General features: G+C 52.0%; 1 protein-coding gene across 2 annotated transcripts in view; it reads left to right on the top strand.

Annotated features, from left to right (window-relative positions):
- The first annotated feature begins 3,894 nt into the window (after positions 1-3,894).
- TMEM184B (transmembrane protein 184B) overlaps positions 3,895-21,025 on the top strand; it is a 49,077-nt gene continuing 31,946 nt past the window's right edge. For both annotated transcript variants that reach the window (XM_060025659.1, XM_060025658.1), the window contains exon 1: positions 3,895-4,007. The gene's annotated coding sequence lies outside the window, so the exon portion shown is untranslated. The remainder of the gene's footprint in view (positions 4,008-21,025) is intronic.

Here is a 21,025-nt window from a genome sequence, read left to right as displayed (position 1 = left end):
ATTATGATGCACAGAGAGAAGAAAACAGAAGGGAACAACACACCATTTCTTCTTCTTCTTTTTTTTTATAAATTTATTTCTGGCTGTGTTGGGGCTTCATTGCTGCGCACGGGCTTTCTCTAGTTTCGGTAGGCTGTGGCTACTCTTCCTTGCGGTGTCGTGGCTTCTCTAGTTGCGGAGCACGCGCTCTAGGTGTGCAGGCTTCAGTAGTTGTGGCACGCAGGCTCTAGAGCGCAGGCTCAGTAGTTGTGGCGTACGGACTCAGTTGCTCCGCGGCATGTGGGTTCTTCCCGGACCAGGGATTGAACCTGTGTCCCCTTCATTGGCGAGCAGATTCTTAACCACTGTGCCACCAGGGAAGTCCCAGACCATTTCTTTAAATAACTTTTTTCTTATTTTGAAGAGATTGCATGATTTTGCAAACATTTTGGAAAATACAGAGAAACAAAAATTAAATAAGGGAGAGAGAGAGAGAAGGTAACCAATATTCATAATTCTGCCACTTGGGAGAACCCACTGTTAACATTTTGTTATATTTCCTTCCAATCTTTCTTCTAAGCCTAAAAAAAAAAAAGGTTTTTTTTAAACAGTTCAGTGGGCTTCCCTGGGGGCGCAGTGGTTGAGAGTCCGCCTGCCGATGCAGACACGGGTTCGTGCCCCGGTCTGGGAAGATCCCACATGCCGCGGAGCGGCTGGGCCCGTGAGCCGTGGCCGCTGAGCCTGCCTGTCCGGAGCCTGTGCTCCGCGATGGGAGAGGCCACAACAGTGAGAGGCCTGCGTACCGAAAAAAAAAAAAAAAAAAAAGAAGTAAACAGTTCAGATCAGGCTATCATGCAAAGTTATTACTACCTTTTCCAGTCAGTATTATTCCTAATCATTTCCCCTTATTATTTGAAATGTGTAAAGTGGCTGTTTCAGTATCTACACAATATACCATCGTATGGATCTACCATAATTTACTTAACTATTCTTTGATGAATTTCAGCTTATTTGCGATTTTTTTGTTGGGGAGAAACTAATTAGACCAGAATGGAGGAGAGGAGAGTGAGGGAGGTGAGAATCAAGAAAGAACCAAAAGATGACATCGGATTTGGCCTTTGAAGGAAGAGTAGTTGGTTGCTGGAGGTGGAGAAAGGCTCCTTCAGTAGCCAGTGAGCAGGGGTAAAGGTGACTAGTGGGTTGGGGAACTGTTATAATTGTCCAGAAATAAGGGGACCTGAACCAGGACAGTGGCCCCAGCATGGAAGGGAGGGGGCCGAACTGAGTGGCATCTTTGAGCCAGGGTGAATGGGCATTTGCACGGAGTGGGATGGTGACAGAGGGGTAAATTTTTACTTCTAAATTAGACAGCCTGGGGAGAGGATGAGGAAAGCCAGGGAGCAACAAACTAGGGCTCACAGTGCCACCTGCTGCTGACCTGCCATGTCACTCAGGCCAGGTGACTTTCTGTCTTTGAGCCCCTTTCTGGCAACCCAAGCCTAAAAATACCCACCACCTGCCCCTGCCCCTGTCAGCCTAGGGCCTCTGTAAACTGAGACTCAGAACACCCTTAATGAACAGGGGCTAACAACTTGAGTCAGGGTGTGGTTTGGCCTGACCACTCTGGATGTCAAATCGTGTCTGGTTTCTATGCTAAGCATAAGATATGGTGGTAATTAAGACAAGGACTTTGCCCTGGGCTGGGGGTGGTGGTGGGGGTGGTGGTGGTGGTTCAGGTGCAGGGAGGAAGAGCTGGGAAGTCATGAACAAATGATGATGATGCAATTGATGATAAGCCTTGTTTGTGTGCTGGAAAGCCCTGAGCAACTTCCTACCTGGGGGCTGGGAAGGACTTTTCCTAGAGAACTCTTCATGCTACAGAACGTTTTGAAGCATGTTCTCTATACCAACACCTGTACTAAGTACTGGGATTAGATCAGGACACAAAAAGGACAAAAATCTTTGTCCTTGTAGCGCTTACGTTTTACTGGTGGAAGACAAACAGTAAAACAGGCAAACTATGTCACGATAGAAATTAAGTGATGTGGGAAAAACTAGAGCATGGAAAGGGGGAATTGGGACCGCATGTAAGGGGTTTGGCAAGTTTACTAGGGTGGTTAGGGCAGGACTTACTGAGTGGGGAACACGTGAGCAACCCCTTGAAGAAAGTGAAGGAGGGGGCATTCAGGTGTCTGAGGGAACAGCAATCCCAGCAGAGGGAACAGCCAGTGCCAAGGATTTGAGGTCAAGCGTGCTTCATTTGTTCTAGGAACAGCAAGGGGTCAGTGTGGAGGGAAGCAAGAGGAGGAGATGAGGTCGGACACTGCTGGGTGGATGGAATGTTAGATGAAGCAAAGCTCTGCAGGGATTTGTAAGGACTTCGGCTTTTATTCAGAGTGAAATGCACAGCCAATGGCAGGCTTTGGGCAAAGAAGTGCGGTGTTCTGACTTAGGTTTTAAAAGAATCCCTCTGGCTCCTGCAATGAAGTAGACTGGGACACAGGGCAGGGCTGGAAAAAGGGAAACAGGTTAGGAAAATGTTGCAATAACCCTGATCAGCTTGGGCTGCTATAACAAATTACCATAGATTGGGTGGCTAATCAACAACAGACATTTATTTCTCATAGTTCTGGAGGCTGGAAGTCCGAGATCAGGGTGCCTGCTAGCGTGATAGATTCTGGTGAGGGCCCTCTTCTGGATTATAGACTGCTAACTTCTTACCGTATTCTCACATGGCAGAAAGAAGGCTAGAAAGTTCTCTGGGGTCTCTTTTTTAAGGGCATTAATACCATTCATGAAGGCTCCATCCATATGACCTAATCACCTCCCAAGGCCCCAGCTCCTAATACCATCACATTGGGGGTTAGGATTTCAGCATATGAATTTTGAGGGGATAAAAACATTCAGTCCATAACAAGAATATTGCAATAATCCTGGACAGAAAGTGGATGGGGTGGTGGCAGTAGAGATGGGGTGGAAGAGGTCAGAGTCTAGATATATTTTGCAGGTACAGCCAACATAATTTCCTGCTCCAGTGGGTAAAGGGGTGAGAGGAGGGATTCAAGGATGATTCCAGGAGTTCTAGGCTGGGGGCTGGAAGGATGGAGCTGCTAACCGTTCTGGTGGGGAGGCTGTGACAGTGCAGGTCTGTGCGTTTGAGAGGAAATGGTTCTGTTGTGCGCATGCTGACTTTGAGATCCTGTTGGAACCTCGGGTATGAGATGGTGAGTACACAGTTCACGGGAGGAGCCTGGGCTGGGGATAGAAATACATTTGGGGATGTTGAACACACCAAAGCCGGAACTTGATTGGATTTTATGTTTTTTAGTTAAACTGAGTTGGGTGTGAACCTGGCAAACAGAAATGGGCTAGGCGGTTTGAATGATATCTGAAGAAATTTGCTAGTTAGGCCACCTAGAGCTCGGTGGGGCAGGAAGGAAGCGCTGCTAGGTGGAGTGGGAAGAAAAACCTCTTTCTCTGTTTTGCAATTTCATTTCGCGTTATTGCACACAGCACCTCAGTATGCATTCATTCCACAATTCCACATGCATCCTTCACTCGACAAATAGCCGTTAGATATTGTTTCATCTTCAAACAGGCCCAAATGGAGGAAAAGAGGTGAAGCTCCATGCAGCCAGCGAGTGCCAGGGACAGAGCTTGGAGCCCAAGACTCTGTCCCTGCACCCCAAGAAGCTCACTGGTGGGCAGGGATCGGAGTGGGATGGAGGTTGGGGAGGCGACTCATGACTGGTTTACGATCGGCTGGAGGAGAGCGGGATCGCTCCCACCACCTGGGGTTTGGGACGGCGGCTCCTTTAAGGCCGGGAGGGTGATCTCAGCCTCGCGCTCGCTGCCCCGCCCTCTCCGGCGGCGCGCTCGGTGCGCAGGCGCGCCGCGGCGGCACTCTGCTGGGCCCGGGACGAGCCGACGGCGGCGAGATACTAGCGCTGCGGTGCCGTCAGCCTGCCTCGCTCTCACAGTCCGGCTGCCGCGCGTCGCCCGCACACGCGCCGCCATGGGCTCCTGAGGTACCCTACCCACCGGCCCTGAGCTGGAGGCCCCGAGGGGTCGGCCGAGGGCTTCCGGGGGCGGCGGGGCTGCCCCGTTCTGGAGAGGCCCGCTCGGGGGGCGCCCCGCGGGTCGCATTGGCCGCGGGTCCCCGGGCGGGGAGCGGACGAAGGTGGCCGGCCTGGCGGGGAGGGAGGGGGCGTCTGCGGCCCCGCCCGTCTCGCCCTGCGCTCTCTCCCCACCTTGCGAGGTCGCGGGCCGCCCGTGGGTGTGCGCTGCCCCCTCCTCGCCAGCGTGGCGGGGCCCGCGCCTGGAGTGTAATCGCACCTGCCCGTGGGGGTGGCCGGGAGAGAGGGGAAGCGGATGGACAGGCCCTTTGCAAGTGGGATGGTGTGCGCCCGGTGGGTGTGCTGGCGCCTGGCACAGCCTAGTGAGTGGGGGAGTCGGCCTTGCCCTGTGCGGGTAGCTGTGATCTGGGCTGGTGGCTAGCCTGGCGAGGCCTCTGGGGATGCGTGCATGAAGGTGTACACGCGTTGCATACAGGTCAGCAGTTTGGAGGGGCACCGGCAGGAACCTGGGGCTCCAAGGATATGTGCTTGGAAAAGGAACACAGAGACTGGTTTAGGGTGTGTGCATCCGTCCCAGACATTTCTTCTCTGGGCACACTGCTTGGGTCTAGTGCTAGTTGACTCTAGGCCAAGGCAAGGAGATGGGGTTGAGAGGTGGGCGTGAGTATCTGTTCCCAACCCGTATCCCCTCTGGGGTTGTGCAAGGCCAGACATTACACACCCACACACACGCACACACCCACACCCAGGGCACTGTGGGGCAAAGCAGGTGTTTGCACGTCTGATACCTGCGTGTGAGGAGAAGGGCATGTATTATTTATCTGACTGCTGGGTGCTTTATGTAAGGAAAGAAGCAGCAATCTGTGCCCTGGAGGCCCTTGTGCTGTGGAGGCAGCCAGGCAAATAAGCTCACGCACCTGCAAAGGTGGCGCAGGTCTCAGAGGTGTGACTCCCGCACAGCGTGTGGGTGCAGCATCCCTTCCTATCTCCCTTCCTTTCCAGCGTGCTTGGTGGGCCCCCTAGGCTCTGCACATCGGGACATCTTGCTGGAGGGTGCCGTGTGTATCAGAGCTGGGACCGTGGGGTGGGAAGGCCCCAGCGGTCAGGTCTGTGTGCCCATTTTATTAGGCTTTGAACAGAAACACATGATGCCCCTGGGATCCAGGACCTCTCAGGTCGGTCGGGGAATCAAACTTAGAATCAAGTAGTCACAATGATGTGAAAAATATAAAACAATAGAGGGGATGCAGAGTGGGTTCAGTGCTGGGGGAGGGGAAACGTGGCCAGCAGAAAAGGTTCCAACATGGGGTGGAGGGGGCGAGGGGAGCTGAGCTGAAACTGGAAGGCTGACTAGCATTCGTCTGATGCTTTGGTGCTTTCCACGTATATTTCCCCACTTAATTCTCTCGGAGGCTGTGTGTGGACAGAACTGTTTGTTATCCCTCTTTACAAATGAGGAAACTGAGACCCAGAGGGAGCACGTGACTCCTTGTCCATGTACGTGGCAGGCCTGGATGGAGTCATCCATGAACCAGGACCTCTCTTGCTGCCAGGTGTGCTGCCTTGTAACTTACTGAGCATCTACGACATGCCAGGTACTATGCTAGGGGCACAGGGGTCTAAAGATGAATGGGACCTGGTGCCTGGCCGCTACGGGCTTCCAGTCTGCTGGGGAGATGGACGTAGACAGTGACCCCAATCCAGACACAAGGCCCCCATAGCCAGTGTGCATGGAGAAGTCACCATCAATTCCCCCCAAGAATTGGCCACAGGCAACCTGGCTCCTTTGTGCAGCCTCTGGGATCCTGGATGTGTTTTAAGTTGCTCCCATGTGGTAGTGGGTTACCCCAGGAACCCCTTCTAAAGGCCTCCAAGTGGGTGGGAAGAAGAGCTTCAGGGCAGAATGGGTGCAGGTGATCTTGTCCTAGTTCACTGGTGTTGGCCGAGTTCTGTGGAGCTCGGGCTTCTGTCTGGAGGCTGTTTTCTCCTCCTCTGCCTTTGAGGTTTTGCTCCTGGTTTCTGGCGGGCCGGCCGAGCTCTCTTCCCCAAGAGGGGCTCCATGCTATTTCCAGTCCCTCCTGTGCTCATTTCTCCCTGTGAATTCCCTGGAGTGGGAAGGCAGAGTACGGTCCTTTATTGTTTTGAAACCAAGTAACTGTGAATACCCTTCTCACTCTGCTGGGCCTTGAGACTGGGGATTTGGTGTGTGAGTTGTGGAAGGCCAGCTGCTGGGCCCTGGGAGAACTCGGGGGGGGGTCTACCACTGGACCTTCACAGGCAGTGAGCACTTGCTGAAGACCTACTGTGTGCCCAGCACCGTGCTGAGTCGTGGGTTGTGTCTTTTAAGAGGCTGTGGTTGGCTGAGGCTGTACACCGTGTAACAGATACGCGACAGAGAGTGCTCTGCTTGTGGTGGAAACAGAGGGCCCTAGTGGGGCCGGAGGACAGTAGGAACAACAGCCTGTTCATTAAGCACTTACTGTGTGCCAGGCACAGTTCAAAGTGCTTTCATGACCGACTGAGTTTCATCCTCCCACCACAGTGAGGTGGGAACAGTTACCTTCACGTTTTGCAGAGGAGGCAGCCTAGGAGGGTAAAGCCGCGCTGGGCTGTGGAGCTGACCTTGGAGCCCACGCTCTTCCCCCACTAACCCTGGGGTGTGCCCGACGTCATCGTAGAAGCGAAACCTCCTGCACCTTGAAGGACGACGGGGAGTGCTCTGCCTGTGGAGGGAGGGGGCATTCTAGGCAGAGGAAGCCCCCCTGCGCAGAGGTGCAGAGGCCTGAAATACCTCGCCCAGACATGGCTATGGTGGGCCCAGGGCGTGAAGACCTTTGAAGGCCCCACTAAGGAGTTTGAGCTTGACCCCGGTGTGGTCACCAGGGAGCCCTGAAGTTTTCCAAAAGGAAGCGACAGCCTCAGCCGCGTGTTCCGGGACAGTGTGCCCGCGGCTCCTTCTTCCTTCGTTCCTGCAGGTAACTCCAAGGAGACTGGGCCTTTCCCTCCTTTGCTTTCCCTCGGGTCACTGGCATCCTTTTCGGTCCCTGCTGCCTTGCGCTTCTATCCTTCCAGCAGCTTCTGGTCCCGACAGCCCTGTGTGACTCAGGACAGGCCTCTGGAGCTCACTGCTGTAATGCTGGCTCTACCCTGGCCTCCGTGGCTGGCGGTAGGGTGGCCCCCTGAACTGGAACCGGGTTCTTCCTGGCCCTCCCGGGTCTGGCAGGTCCTTGCTGACCTCTCACACTGTGGCTGTGGACAGGGTGGGCCGCTCCTTTTCCCCCATCTTCCATCCTCCAGACCCCCATGCTCATCAGTGCTGTAAATACAGGCAAAGGGGGGTGGGGATGTGTGGGTTCACTGAGGGGATGCCTGCCCTCCCCGCCTGCTTTGCTGGGTGTTGAGCGACCAGCTGAGCGCCCCAGTTTGTCCCTCCCTCCAGGGCTGAAAGACTAGGGGTCTTCGCACAGGATGTCTGCTGAAGCACAGCTTTGGCTCTGGGAGCCCATGGGTGTAGGACGTGAGGGGAGGAATCAAGGAAAACTTCTGAATTGGGTGCCTGGGGAGAGGAGGCGGAGAATTCAGGAAGGGGACAAAAATGGTCACTGGGAGCATAGGAGAAGGAAGCACCCCTTTGGGCTCCGGGGAGAGAGGGAGGTAAGCTGAGCCTTCTGGAGGAAGAATTGGGAGCTGCGGCTCTCTTGTTAGCTCCGTGGCCTTGGACAAGTTGCTTACCAGGTTCTGATTCCCATTCTTAAAGAATAGCGGGAGATGATGCAACTTCCTTCATTTGTAAAAGAGGAGTAATAATAGTGGAGCCGTGATATGGCTGTGACGCTCTGATGTCTGCGCGGAGCTCAGCACAGCATCCGGCTGTACGTGGTACGTGCTCAGTAAACACTGGCTTTCATTGTTACCTTACAGGCTGTTTAATTTATTCAAGAAAGAGGTGTTGCACGGCTGTATGCCAGTGCAGGGAGCTGAGTCCAGCTGGGGAGAACCGTTCCAGTTGTCATAGGTGCTCTGAGGGAACACGGAGGCATTCCCGCCTGGGCAGGCACCTCTCTGACCAGGTGACGTTTACGCTGTCACCATGTATAAGGAAGCAGGTTCCAGGCAGAGGGAACAGCATGTGCAAAGCAAAGGTCTGAGTCCTCTGTCTGCAAAATTGTTTGGCATTGGGGCTCAGCACGTAGTAGGCCCTCAGTAAATGTTAATTGAATGTGATCTTCTTGGCCTCAAAGAGGACAGGAAGGGGAAGAAGTAAAGTGTGAGGGGCCCTGGAGAGAAGATTTGGAAGGTCCCCCAGTTTCGGATTGTCTCCCGTTTCCTGCCCATTTTGTCTACCTCTGCCGGGTGGCATGTGGTGCAGGTACCTTAATGCAGTGCAGCTGAGCTGCCAGTGTTCTCATCAGGGACTCGTGCTAGGCCCCTGCTTTGTCCAAGTCCTGGGAGGGGCGGTGCTGGAATTAGGCTGCGTTTGTTCACATTCCTGTTTGCTGCTGTTTTAGTGCATCTGAAACCCTATGCTTGGGCAGAACTTAGAAGGATGACATGGGGCCTCGGTCTGGTTGGTTGTTTTTCCCGTCTTGGATTAATGGTGGCTCAGCGTGTGGCACGATGCCTTGCACAGAGTAGGTGCTGAAATCGCTTTGACTAACAAACCAACAGTTGGATGGGTTAGTATCATTGCCACACAGGATAAAGCTGGAATTATTCTTGAGAAGTGATAGGTCCGAACAGGCTTGTTTATTAGAACTGAGTTATACCAGGAGCTGACAGGTACATTAAACAGCCTTGGGTGTGTTCAAGGACAGGCTCCGTCCAATGGTCTGGAGGTCTCAGGCCTGGGCTGAGAGGCAGGAAGCCCCACAGTCACCTCCTTTTCCTTCTCCTCTGGGGCGGAAACCAGAGAGGGAAGATCCCACCCAGAAAACTTTTGTTCCTAACCTACTAATCACTTCCAGTTCTACCATGTTTTTAAAAGGTCACACACAACAAAATGAGTATTTCATGGAAGGTTTGCAGTGTTTCAGCCTGTGAAAAACAATGGGGTTCTCTGCTTTTGAAAATAGTACTTGTTGATTATAGTAAATTTGGAACCCAGAAAAGATTGGAGGATAAGAATAGAAATCACCCCAAATTTCTAAAACCAAGAAACAATCACTGTTGAAGAGTGGGCATATTTTCCTTCTAGGTGTCATTCCTGCATTAGCTCATTGTTCACATAACACCGAGCTGCAAGCGTTTACCCATGACATGAAAGTTAGCCGTAGATATGAAAGAATCAGAGAAGTTCTAAAACAGAGCACCTCAAGGTCTGTAGGAAAGACGAGGTCTCCACCCTTCTTGCTGGATGGCACGATGATGTGAGGAGCAGGTGGGGCACTGCACAGAGTCAGAGAACCTGGTGATGACCTTGGGCCAGTCACTTGCCCTCCAGTGGGGTTATTCATCCTCCTCTGCCCACCTCGTGGCTGCCACAGGGCTCACTCAGATGAGGTCCCAGGTTAGAAAACCTTGAAATCCACCCCGCCCATGAGAGGAGGGCCTGGTTTCTGTCTTGGAGGGAGAGCTGGTCTTCACCGTCAAGTGAAGATGGATAGAGAAGGGGGGGGTGTGTGTGTGTGGTGTGTGTGTGTGTGTGTGTGTCTCTGTGTGTGTGTGTGTCTGTGTGTGTGTGTGTGTGTGTCTTATTTTCAACCTGCAGTCTGTTTTGTGAGTGTGTGTGTGTGTGTGTGTGTCTGTGTGTGTGTGTGTGTGTGTCTTATTTTCAACCTGCAGTCTGTTTTGTGATCCCCCTGAAGACTTCAGTATCCTTGTTCGGGAGCCACGATCTGAGGACCCTGTAGCTTCAGGCCATGGGTGGTCCCAGGATGGCTGTCCCCAGCCCTCACCTCAATGAAGCGGGTGGAATGAGACCTCTGGAAGTTACTACATCTGCCGCCCTGAAAGTGATTTTCAGATAAGACAGCCTCCCCACCCTGGGAGAAGTGTGTGGAGTTTGGTGCCTTTATTTTTCTCCTGCTACAACCCCTGTGGGCAGCATGCTCGCAGGGAGGCCCCGTCCTGTTGGCAGGTGGCTGAACACCTCCACTCTGCTGGGTGGGGCTGTTTCCCAAAGCCCTCTGGGTTATCTCTTACAGGAAAGCTCCAGGGGAAAAATAACTAACCCCACAGCTGCTGCTGCTGTAGCCACTGGCAGAGGCTCCTGGTCTCCATCTCTAGCAGCCGTGGTTTTAGTTCTGTCTGGAATGAACAGAGAACCGGGGATTCCATCAGCAGTCATTTCGGGTGCCTGCAGGCACAATGATAGGTGTTGGTGAACGGATGTGTGTGAGGAAATTAATATTAATTAATGTTAACATACTATTTAGTACTAATGTTACTCTTTTTTTGTTTTTAATCTAGTTTTTAAAAATTTTTATTGGAGTATAGTCACTTTACAATGTTGTGTTAGTTTCTACTGTACAGCAAAGTGAATCAGCCATACGTATACATATATCCCCTCTTTTTTGGATTTCCTTCCCATTTAGGTCACCACAGAGCATTGAGTAGAGTTTCCTGTGCTATACAGTAGGTTCTCATTAGTTATCTATTTTATACATAGTATCAATAGTGTATATACGTCAATCCTAATCTCCCAATTCATCCCACTCCACCCCACCCCTTCCCCCTTGGTATCCATACATTTGTTCTCTACGTCTGTGTCTCTATTTCTGCTTTTTATTTATTTATTTTTTAATTAATTTATTTTTGGCTGTGTTGGGTCTTTGTTACTGCACATGAGCTTTCTCTAGTTGCGGCGAGCGGGGGCTACTCTTCCTTGCAGTACGCGGGCTTCTCATTGCGGTGGCTTCTCTTGTTGTGGAGCCCGGGCTCTAGGAGCATGGGCTCAGTAGTTGCGGTGCATGGGCTCTAGAGCACAGGCTCAGTAGTTGTGGCCCACAGGCTTAGTTGCTCTGCGGCATGTGGGATCTTCCCGAACCAGGGGTTGAACCCGTGTTCCCTGCATTGGCAAACGGATTCTTAACCACTGTGCCACCAGGGAAGTCCTCTGCTTTGTAAGTAAGATTATCTGTACCAGTTTTTTCAGATTCCACGTATATGCATTAATATATATTTGTTTTTCTCTTTCTGACTTACTTCACCATCTTCACCACTTACTTCGTCCATCCACGTCTCTACAAATGACCCAATTTCGTTCCTTTTTATGGCTGAGTAAGATTCCATTGTATATGTACCACATCTTCTTTATCCATTCCTCTGTTGATGGACATTTAGGTTGCTTCCATGTCCTGGCTATTGTAAATAGTGCTGCAGTGAACATTGGGGTGCATATGTCGTTTTGAATTATGGTTTTCTCTGGATATATGCCCAGTAGTGGGATTGCTGGGTCACATGTTAGTTCTATTTTTAGGTTTTTAAGAAACCTCTGTACTGTTCTCCATAGAGGCTGTATCAGTTTACATTCCCACCAACAATGTATGAGGGTTCCCTTTTCTCCACACTCTCTCTAGCATTTATTGTTTGTAGATTTTGTGATGATGGCCATTCTGACCGGTGTGAGGTGATATCTCATTGTAGTTTTGATTTGCATTTCTCTAATAATTAGTGATGTTGAGCATTTTTTCATGTGTTTGTTGGCCATCTGTATGTCTTCTTTAGAGAAATGTCTACGTCTTTTGCCCATTTTTTGATTGGGTTGTTTGGTTTTTTTTGGTATTGAGCTGCATGAGCCATTTGTATATTTTGGAGATTAATCCTTTGTCAGTTGCTTCGTTTGCAAATCTTTTCTCCCATTCTGAGGGTTGTCTTTTCATCTTGTTTATGGTTTCTTTTGGTGTGCAGAAGCTTTTAAGTTTCATTAGGTCCCATTTGTTTATTTTTGTTTTTGTTCTCATTACTCTAGGAGGTGGGTCAAAAAAGATCTTGCTGCGATTAGTACTAATATTACTAATCCTCACTGGAATTGGTGTAGGGCTTTGCAGTTTGCAAATTGCTTTTCACATATATCATCTCATTTAATCCTCCCACTGGCCCTGGCCCCTTGGAATTATTGTGCCTACTTTGTAGACGGATAGACTGAGGCTCAGAGGGGTGAATTTGCCTAAGATCCTGTGGAAGGAAGCACCCAGTTTTTGATTTCGAATCCTGTGTGCCCTTGCTCCTCTGAGTGACCCCTTCAGCACAGCCGTGGCCCCCAGAGAGCCTGCATTCCCACTGGGAAGGCCAGCGGGTGGAACTGCTGCTTAGACTTGGAAAGAGCGTTCATAGAGGATCCGGTCGAAGCTGTGGGGGCCCCAGGAGACAGCAGTCTGCTCTGCCTGCTGGTGTGCGGGGGGCCCAGGCTCCCTGGGGGAAGGGCAGTTGAGCTGGGGGCTCTGATGGACAGTGGAGGTGGGCAGGTGGAGAAGCAGGGGAGGGCTTTCCAGGTAGCAGGACCACCTGGAGCACAGGTACTGGCAGGTGAGTGGAGGAGTGGAGGGAGGGAGCTCTCCCAGAGCAGTTGGCGTCAAGGCCTCACCTCCTGGAACAGAAGTACATCTCTACATGTTTGTCAGTAGGTTTTAAACAAATAGGGCGTGCGAAAATCTAGATTTAGCAAAACAGTACATACTTGCTTTACAAAGAAAGCTTGATGCCCTGGGCAGTGGTTAGAAAAATGTTAATGGCGATATAACCTCGGTGCATTTAAGCATGATTCGATTTACAGGCGTTCCTGGCTGTCCAGTCTGTTGGAGCAGAGCACGGGCTGGGAAACGGGAAGGCTGGCGAGGGTTCTGCCTCTCAAATGCTGGCTTGGCTTTGCCAGGAGGTGTCTCCCGCTTGGTTGGGGGCGGAAGACCATTTCTTCCATTTGCAGTTCTCAGTAGTTGAGCCAGATTCGTGCGGGTGGGAGGAAGCCCTGCCCTGCCTGCTGCATTTACCCAGCTGTCCTCACTCACAGGGAGGACACTAGGTATCCAGAGGCCCTCCTCCATCCTCTGCCAGCCACCGCTTGATGAGTGAGGTTTAGGTGGCCATGGCTGTTACCTAACAGGTCCGTGATGGACACAGCAGTAAATGTCGTGGAGCCTGAGTGTGTCTCGCATGGCTGTGGTGTCCCTACAGCTCACGCATGGGAAGTGGCCAGAGGTGCTTGTCACTCGTTCAGGATAGCTAGACTGGAAGCACCCCGCCGTCTCGGGCTCTGCATTCCCACCTGTCCCCTCCAGACCTGCTTCTGGTGCACGCTCCATGGCCTGCCTGCTCTTCCCATGGCGCCTTTGCCCAGGGAGACCAATTAGGGTCAGGTGTCGAGGTGACTCCAGTCATCTCCCACACTTCCCCCTGACCTGGGACCAGGGCACCAGAGCCTGTCCGTTCTGGGGACGGCCGAGGGGCTGAGCGGGTCTGGCCCTTCACTCACAGGTGAGGAAATGCGAGTCCATGGACCAGGACGCTGGGCGAGTTGGGGCTGATTTGGGTCCAGAGCCATCTCCCGACCTAGTGCTCTCTCTGTGTCTACTGTGTCTTCATCTGGGCATCCTTGGAACTACATGTTGTCAGTATTTTCCCCAATAATTAGGCTTATTTTTTGGATGAGCAATTAAGATGTATCCTGCCTCTCTAGCAACATTTTCAAAATTACAGATCCTTGAAGGCTTTCACCCAGCAGTTGCACTTCTAGGAATTTATCCTACAGATGAGTTACCACGTGTGCAAGGTTAGTCATGGCTGCCTCATTTTTAATAGCAAAAGGTTGGAAGCAACCTGAAAGTCCATCAGCAGAGGCCAGGGACAAATTATGGTCCATCCAAACCATGGACAACTGTGCAGCCATAAAAAATAAGATGGAGACTCCATGCACGGGTACAGAACAGTCACCAAGATAGATTGCTGTGAAGGTAGCGGGTACAGGACGTGTGTCTGGTGTGCTTCCGTCTGTGTGAAAGTGAAGGCAAATAGAAAGTGCATTTGCTTATGTATGTGCTCAGGGTCTCTGGGGATTCACACGAAGTTGGTGACTGCAGTGTCTCTGGGGTGGTGGCTGGTGCCGGGAGACTGTTCACTGGAGACCCTTCGTACGCTTTGAGTGCCGATTCATGTGAATATGTGACTTTTTCAAAAAGTTAAATTGAATACAATTAAATAAACAAGAACCATAAGAAATGTATCCTCACCCTCTTGCCCAGTGCAGGAAGGTCAAGGCTACCCCCTCAAGGACCAGCCATCCTCATTCAGGCCCCTGACCATCAGCTAATCAAGAATGCAAGCTTGGGTCTCAGGAAGGGGACCAGGTGTATCTCGGGAAATCTGACCCGTGGCCCCAGCCCTGGAGAAATGTAACCGCCTCCCTGTTGTCTGGCTTGTCATCTAAATCCCTGCTCTGATATGCTTATTTCCCCTGAAACCTTCAGGGGCTTCCCCACTGACACATAAATAAAGACCCTGTCCCAGGCCCTGTTTACTGGGTCCCCTGTTGTTGAGCCACCCTTGACTGGTCGCTCTTTTCTCCACGTGCCTCCTCGCCTTCCCGCCTCCGTGCCTTTGCTCATCCTGTTCCCTCTGCCTGCTTGCCTTTCCCTCTCTAGCAGTCTCCACGTGCCCAAATCCTCTCTGCCTCTCAAGGCCCAGCTCAGACCTCCCCTGCTTCTTTATCTGTTCCTCTCCATTGGCACTTAAGCCTTTTACATTGTGTCCTAGGTGTCTTGATTCCCCACTGGGCTGTGGGCTCCTTTAGGGCAAAGGCCACATCACAGCCCCTGTTTTGTTAGATGTTTGCCGAGTGGGCGAATGGGGGCTGCTCTCTTCGTGGTGGGATCGGGAGCCATGGGGGGCGGGGCCCGTTTCACATCTGTGAACGGTGGTGCCTGGCACAGGGCAGGCCCCCCCTGCAACAGGAATAACAAGTCTTATGCCCCAGGGTTTTGTGTACATTCTTTCCCTCATCCTCACAAGGACCCATGAAGTGCTGTGGTTCAACTGTGGTTCCCCCGCAGCATGAAGAAGCAGAGCAAACATCTCGTCCAGGTCACACAGTTAGAAGTAAGATTTGGACACAGGTCTGGCTGCCTCCAAAACGCCTGCATTTGATCAGCTTATTCTACCACTTCCCCTGACTCATGAGTAATACTGATCCCTTGGCCCACTCTTATTAACTGCCCCACTGGCCACGGGCAATCTTATATTGTTATTTGAGTGTATTTTCTTCCCCACTGGACTGTAAGCTCTTAAGCAGTTAGAGTCTTGCCGGAGATACCCTTTGGACGTAGCACATAGAAGGTGCTTGAAAGTGTATGTTTATTAACCTACTCCAATAAAGTATACAACTAGACGTACAGTGCGATGGATTTTTACGTCTGTAAATACCCGTGTAAACCACTGTCCAGATCAAGCTGTGGAACATTCCCAGCCTCTCCCTGGGGGCTCCCTGGGGCCTCCTCCATCCAGGTCGTGAACCTCTGAGGTAACCACTGTTCACACCTCGTCACTACTGACTGTTTCTGACCTTTTTGCAAATAGAGTCTCATACGGGAAAACCTGTCGTGAGCCACCCAGGTTGTGTAGAGCAGTCCTTGCTCCCTGTGCCACGGAAGTTCACGCTGTTTAAATATACAGTTGACCCTTGACCAGCACGGCTTTGAACTGTGTGGGTCCACTTACACGTGGCTTTTTTTCAATAGATACATACCGTGCTACGTGATCCACGGTTGGTTGAATCCGAGGGTGTGGAACCACGGATACGAAGGGCTGACTATGAGTTATACGTGGATGTTTGAGGGCCGGCGCCCCTGACCCATTGTTGTTCAAGGTTCAGCCGTCCCTGTTCATTCTGAGGATAGGCATTTGGGTTGTGTCCAGGCTTTTTCTGTTATAAACAGGCCTGCAGTGAAGTTTCTTGTTCTTGTCTGTGTGGCGCACATGGACTCCTGTGGGGTGTGCACCTGGGGTGGAACGCTGACTCGCCCAACTTAGTACACGTTGGCATGGATGAAGTTCAGGCTAGGATTTCTCACTGGGCTGGAGCAGGGCTGCTGTTTCTGAGTTTTATTTTATTTATGTTTTTATACAGCAGGTTCTTATTAGTTATCCATTTTATACGCATCAGTGTATACATGTCAATCCCAATCTCCCAATTCATCCCACCACCCCCACCACCCCGCCACTTCCCCCCTTGGTGTCCATACGTTTGTTCTCTACGTCTGTGTCTCTATTTCTGCCCTTGGAGCTGGGCTTCTTACCAAAGGGGTCCCAGGGGTCAGGGCAGGTTCAGGGATCTCAGTTTAGACAGCCTGCACCCAAGGGCTAGCGGGACTGTTGAGGGTTCCGCATCCAAAGGGGACCCATTTGCTTAGGGCTGGGTGGGGTTTAGCTAGATGAAAAGGTGGTCTCATTAGAGGGACACAGAGTCTAGCTAGAGAGACCGAGCACTGGCCCATCCGTTCTCAGTTTGAGAGAAAACCGTAAAGATCAAAAGTTGGCCTGGTATGTGTTGAAAAAAAAAAAGACTTAATTACAAGGCTGAATTAAGTAAGTGTTTGCTGAAGGATTTTGGATTACTTTGTTGTTCTCTTTTATTTCTGCACCTACCCCCCCTGCCCCCAACACCAAGTGAAGGACAGATACATGATTGGATGGTTTTTCTTTCCTGTTGAGAGATTCGTGGGAACTTGACCCCAGGAGAACAGGGACAGATGTGGAACCACTAGCGTGGCCTCAGCTTGTCCGTGTTGATCGAAGGGGCGTGGAACTGAGAGGTGGGACCCTGCCCCCTCGTGAGGGCATGTGATCCTTTTTCCAAAGGCTAGCCAGGCAGCACCGCCCAGCCCTTGGCTGCGCTTTCCCTCTAATCTCCTCTGGAGAAGGGCCAGGCTGTGGGTTGCTGACCTGCTCTGATGTGGGTCAGCCTCCCCCAAAAGACAGCCACCCAGAAGTCCACAGAACAAACAGCCCCCAGAGACCGGAGGGCCCGTCATCCCCAGGCAACTGAAGTGAGAGCAGTGGCCAGTTCAGATTAACCGTGCTCAGGTCAAGTGCTGCTAGTGAGCTCTGCGAAGGTGGAGATTCCTCCGTGTATCTTAAATAAAAGAACCGAAACCCCTCCCAGGCTGCGTTCGTTCGTATTCCGTATTCTGGAGATGTGCGTGCGAGCGTGTTGCCAGCCCAGTTTGGCCCGTGGGTGTGTAGCAACTGCCCGAGCGAGCACTTCATGGGTGCAGCTCAAAAGACTTTGGATCTGAAACTGATGAATGAAACTATGACCTCAGAAGACTTTAAAAAAAGAGCCAACTACCAGAGACAGGACTGGCCCGGGTCTCAGAGACCGTTGGGAGTGTGCTCTCTCAGCCTGGCTGAAGGATGCAATGATTGAAACGGGAGTGAATCATCACAGGTAACGTCGTACGGGGCCGGGCCCTGTTCGCAGTGCTTTCCTTATAGTGACTTGTTTCGGGGCCGGGCCCTGTTCGCAGTGCTTTCCTTATAGTGACTTGTTTCTTCCCTACGGCTCCCTCGGAGCTAAGTGTGGCTGCAGCCCATTGTACCGCTGAGGAAGCTGCATCAGGGAGAGGTTGTATAACTTGCCTGCAGACACAGAGCGAGTAAGTGACGGAGCTGGAAGTCAAGTCCAGGTGTCTGACTCCAGAGCCCACGGCTCTTCAACAGCCCTCGGATATCTGGGCCCCTGACAGGACGGCACGGGCAGCGTGAGGAGCCGTTTACCAGGATTCTGTGGGCACATGGCTTTAGCTCTCCAGGCCTCTGTTTCCTCATCTGTAAACTGGGTGTATTAGTTTTCTACTGCTGCTGGTAACAAACTGCCGGAAACTTAGTGACTTAAAATGCAAACTTATTATCTTCTGGTTTTGAGGCCAGAAGTCTAAAATGTATTTCACGGGGCTAAAACCAAGGTGCTGGCAGGGCCGTGTTCCTTCCGGAGGCTCAAGGGGAGAATCTGTTTCCTTGCCTTTTCCAGCTTCTAGAGGCCACATGCATTCTTTGGCTCTCAGGGCCCTTCCTCCAGCTTCAGAGCCTCTCTTTCCCACTCCTGTAAGAACCCTTGTGATAATATCTGGCCTACTCAGATAATCTGGGATAATCTCTTTATCTCAAGATCCTTTACTTAATCACACCTGCAAGGTCCCTTTGGCCATTTAAGGTGAAATAGTCACAGGTTCAGGGGTTTAGGATGTGCACATCTTCGGGAGGCCATCATTCAGCCTTCCAGGCAGGAAATCCGTGGGAGACACGGAACAGTAAGGTGTCTCCCAAGCATGAAGCGAAATGGTCGAATAAAATCTGGGTGACATGGTGAGATTCTGCGAAATACCTAAATTCCAAGGCAGGTGCCTGAGTCTAGTGACTACACAGAGCTCTGTAGCTTTTCTGGAAAAGGTGGGTGTCTTCAGAAAGGGAGTCAGCCAGAGGCGTCCCTCCCAGAGAAGGACGGGGCGGGGCTTGTGTTAGGGGCCGTGCGCGTTTGCATCACTCCGAGCTGTTTGCTAAGGCATGGCTTGGTTCATCAGGCCTCGCCAGGGCCTGGTTGAGTTTTACTCGAGACCCCTCACTTCCCTGTACTCCCATCCTGGGCTCTCAAGTGCCCTTCTGGCAGCTAATAGGAGGTGGAGAGGACATTCATAAACTGGAACTCCTCCCTTTTCTTGGGAGCTGGGTCTGCCCGACCCTGTTCCCTTGATCCCCTGAAGCCTGGCTTTCTGCACCCACAAGGTGCACTCTGTCCAACCTTGCGGCTTGGTGCTCCCCGAGGCCCTCTCTGGGGACCCTGATACCCCTGCCAGGATGTTCTGACTGCAATAAAACCTACTCCACACGGCTGTCAGGAGCGCTTTGTCAACTGTAGAGTGCCACAGGCCTGCTCTGGGTACACCCCTGGTCGAGTGTCTGTCAACATATCCCCAAAGCAGTCATTCAGCAAGTACTTTTTCATCACAGTACTTGGTCCCTGCCCTCATGGAGCCCCACTTACAGGATGTTAAGGGAACACATCTAATCACAATTATGGTCAATACCAGGGAAGACATGCCACGTGCAAACTGTAATAGGCCGTAGAAGGGGATAGCTACAAAGGCAGGTGGGAATAAAGATCTGGGGGTGTGAGGGGGGAGCAGGATAACATGCCATTCCTGGGACTTGGTACAAGGATGGTGGAGGGTGTCAAGGAGTTTTAGAGTTGGAAGGAACTGCAAAGCCCAAACATTCATTCGCTTGCCCCCTTATCCAGCCAAAGCCTGTTGAGTGCTAACCATATCCAGGCTCTGAGGTAGGTGCCGGGGATCAGAGCTACACATAAGACATGACCTCTGACCTCCACAAGCTTGCAGGCTGGTTGGGGAGAAGACAGGGATGAGTGGTCACCCTTCAGAGGTTCCTTGATCAGTGTTCCTGCCAGGAGACTCCTAGCCCTGTTTGACTGGGAGCTTCCTTATTCTGGCAGGACATTGCTAGATCGTGCCAGCTGGTACAAATGTGTCTACCTTGGCAGGTTCTCACCTTCCTGTTGCTCGCACCAGGTGGACTGGGCTGTGTCCTGACGGAGGCACGTAGGACAAGTTCTTTGCCCTCGTTGGTGTGGCTCTCCACGATGGAAGATGTGTGTGAGATGGTGTGACTCAGCCTCCATCCTTTGCCCTCACCCAGCCCATCCCTCCCTCCAGCCAAAGGTCCAGGTCCTTAGCTGAGCTCTGGATGGTGGGGAGGGGACCAAGTGACGGAGAGCCGGCAGCATGCAGCACGTGGCTTAATGCCGGACATTCATCAGTCATCTGATTGATTCTTCTCTTCCAGGTCCCTGCTGTGTGTCTGGCACTGTGCCAGGCCTACAGAGAATTGACTCAGGTGTGGGGAGACAGGAACACTGTCAGAACAAACCTCACGGAGCGAGCACGGTGCGGCTGGGCGGGAGTGAGTGGGCCGGCCCTCGGTGAGGCCGTGACGTTGAGGATGACCTGTGAGTGAAAGTTGTCACCCGCCACGAGGACCAGGGCAGAGGGGAGGGTGCGTTGGCACAGGGGCCAGAGCTACATGTGGAGGGACCCGGTATTGCCAGCACTTAGGGAGGGAGGCTGGGACCCAGCTGGCAGGACCCTGGGCTCTGCAGAGGAGTCAGGACTGCATCCCACCTTCAGAGCCTCACATGTTCTCAAAGGATTTCAGGTCAGGAGGCGGGATGGGGTCATGTTTGAAAATAAGTGAAAAAATAAACCACACTGGATTCCTGCTTCCTTGAGCATCTGCCTCCCCGGAGCTCTGGAGGATGGGCCACGCCCAAGTCCCTTCTCCACCTTTCTGGAATCCAGAGCGCTCGAAATCCCAGGGGTTCTTCCTAAGTCTGCCGCAAGCTAATTTCGTGGCAAAAATCTGACCTGAATTGATGCGAGGCTAATTAGGGTCTTTAAAAATATCTCACCTTTCTCTGTGGAAGTACTGTGTGTTTGATTTTGGGGTGCCGCCCAGACCCCTCTGGGGGTGTTACTGCCTAAGCACCATATACAGCCCCGTAATCCTTCCTAAAGTCTGAAAAGCTCTGAATTCCTAAGCTCATTTGGCCCAAGGGTCCTGGTTATAGCACGATGCACCCAGGAAACAAATTCGGAGACATCCAGTCCCGGCTGGGTGGTGGCGCTGAGATTCCAGCTCAGTTTCCCCAACTCAGAGCCTAGGATTGCAAGGGAGGCGGGTGAGTGAGGGCCTGGGTGTGGAGCCACCTTGCCAGTAGGTGGGCCACTGGGAGAGAGAGGCAGGACTGGGCCTTGACTGGGCTTTTGGTCTGATTCAGCCTGGGACTGAGGGCGGCGGGAGGGCAGAGGCAGAGACATTGCAGAGAAAGTTAAGAGCCATGTCATCGACTGGCTTTTTCCACTGCTTACAGCACCACTCTTTAGACCTTCTCTACCCACACATCCCTATCAGTAGAAGAACTTTGGGGGCATGCGCCCCCAATATATGGACAGTGATGAAGTTATTCTATA

Source organism: Delphinus delphis, chromosome 11 (genome assembly GCF_949987515.2).
Source record: "Delphinus delphis chromosome 11, mDelDel1.2, whole genome shotgun sequence".
Lineage (NCBI taxonomy): Eukaryota > Metazoa > Chordata > Mammalia > Artiodactyla > Delphinidae > Delphinus > Delphinus delphis.
This window is presented reverse-complemented; position numbering and strand designations above follow the sequence as displayed.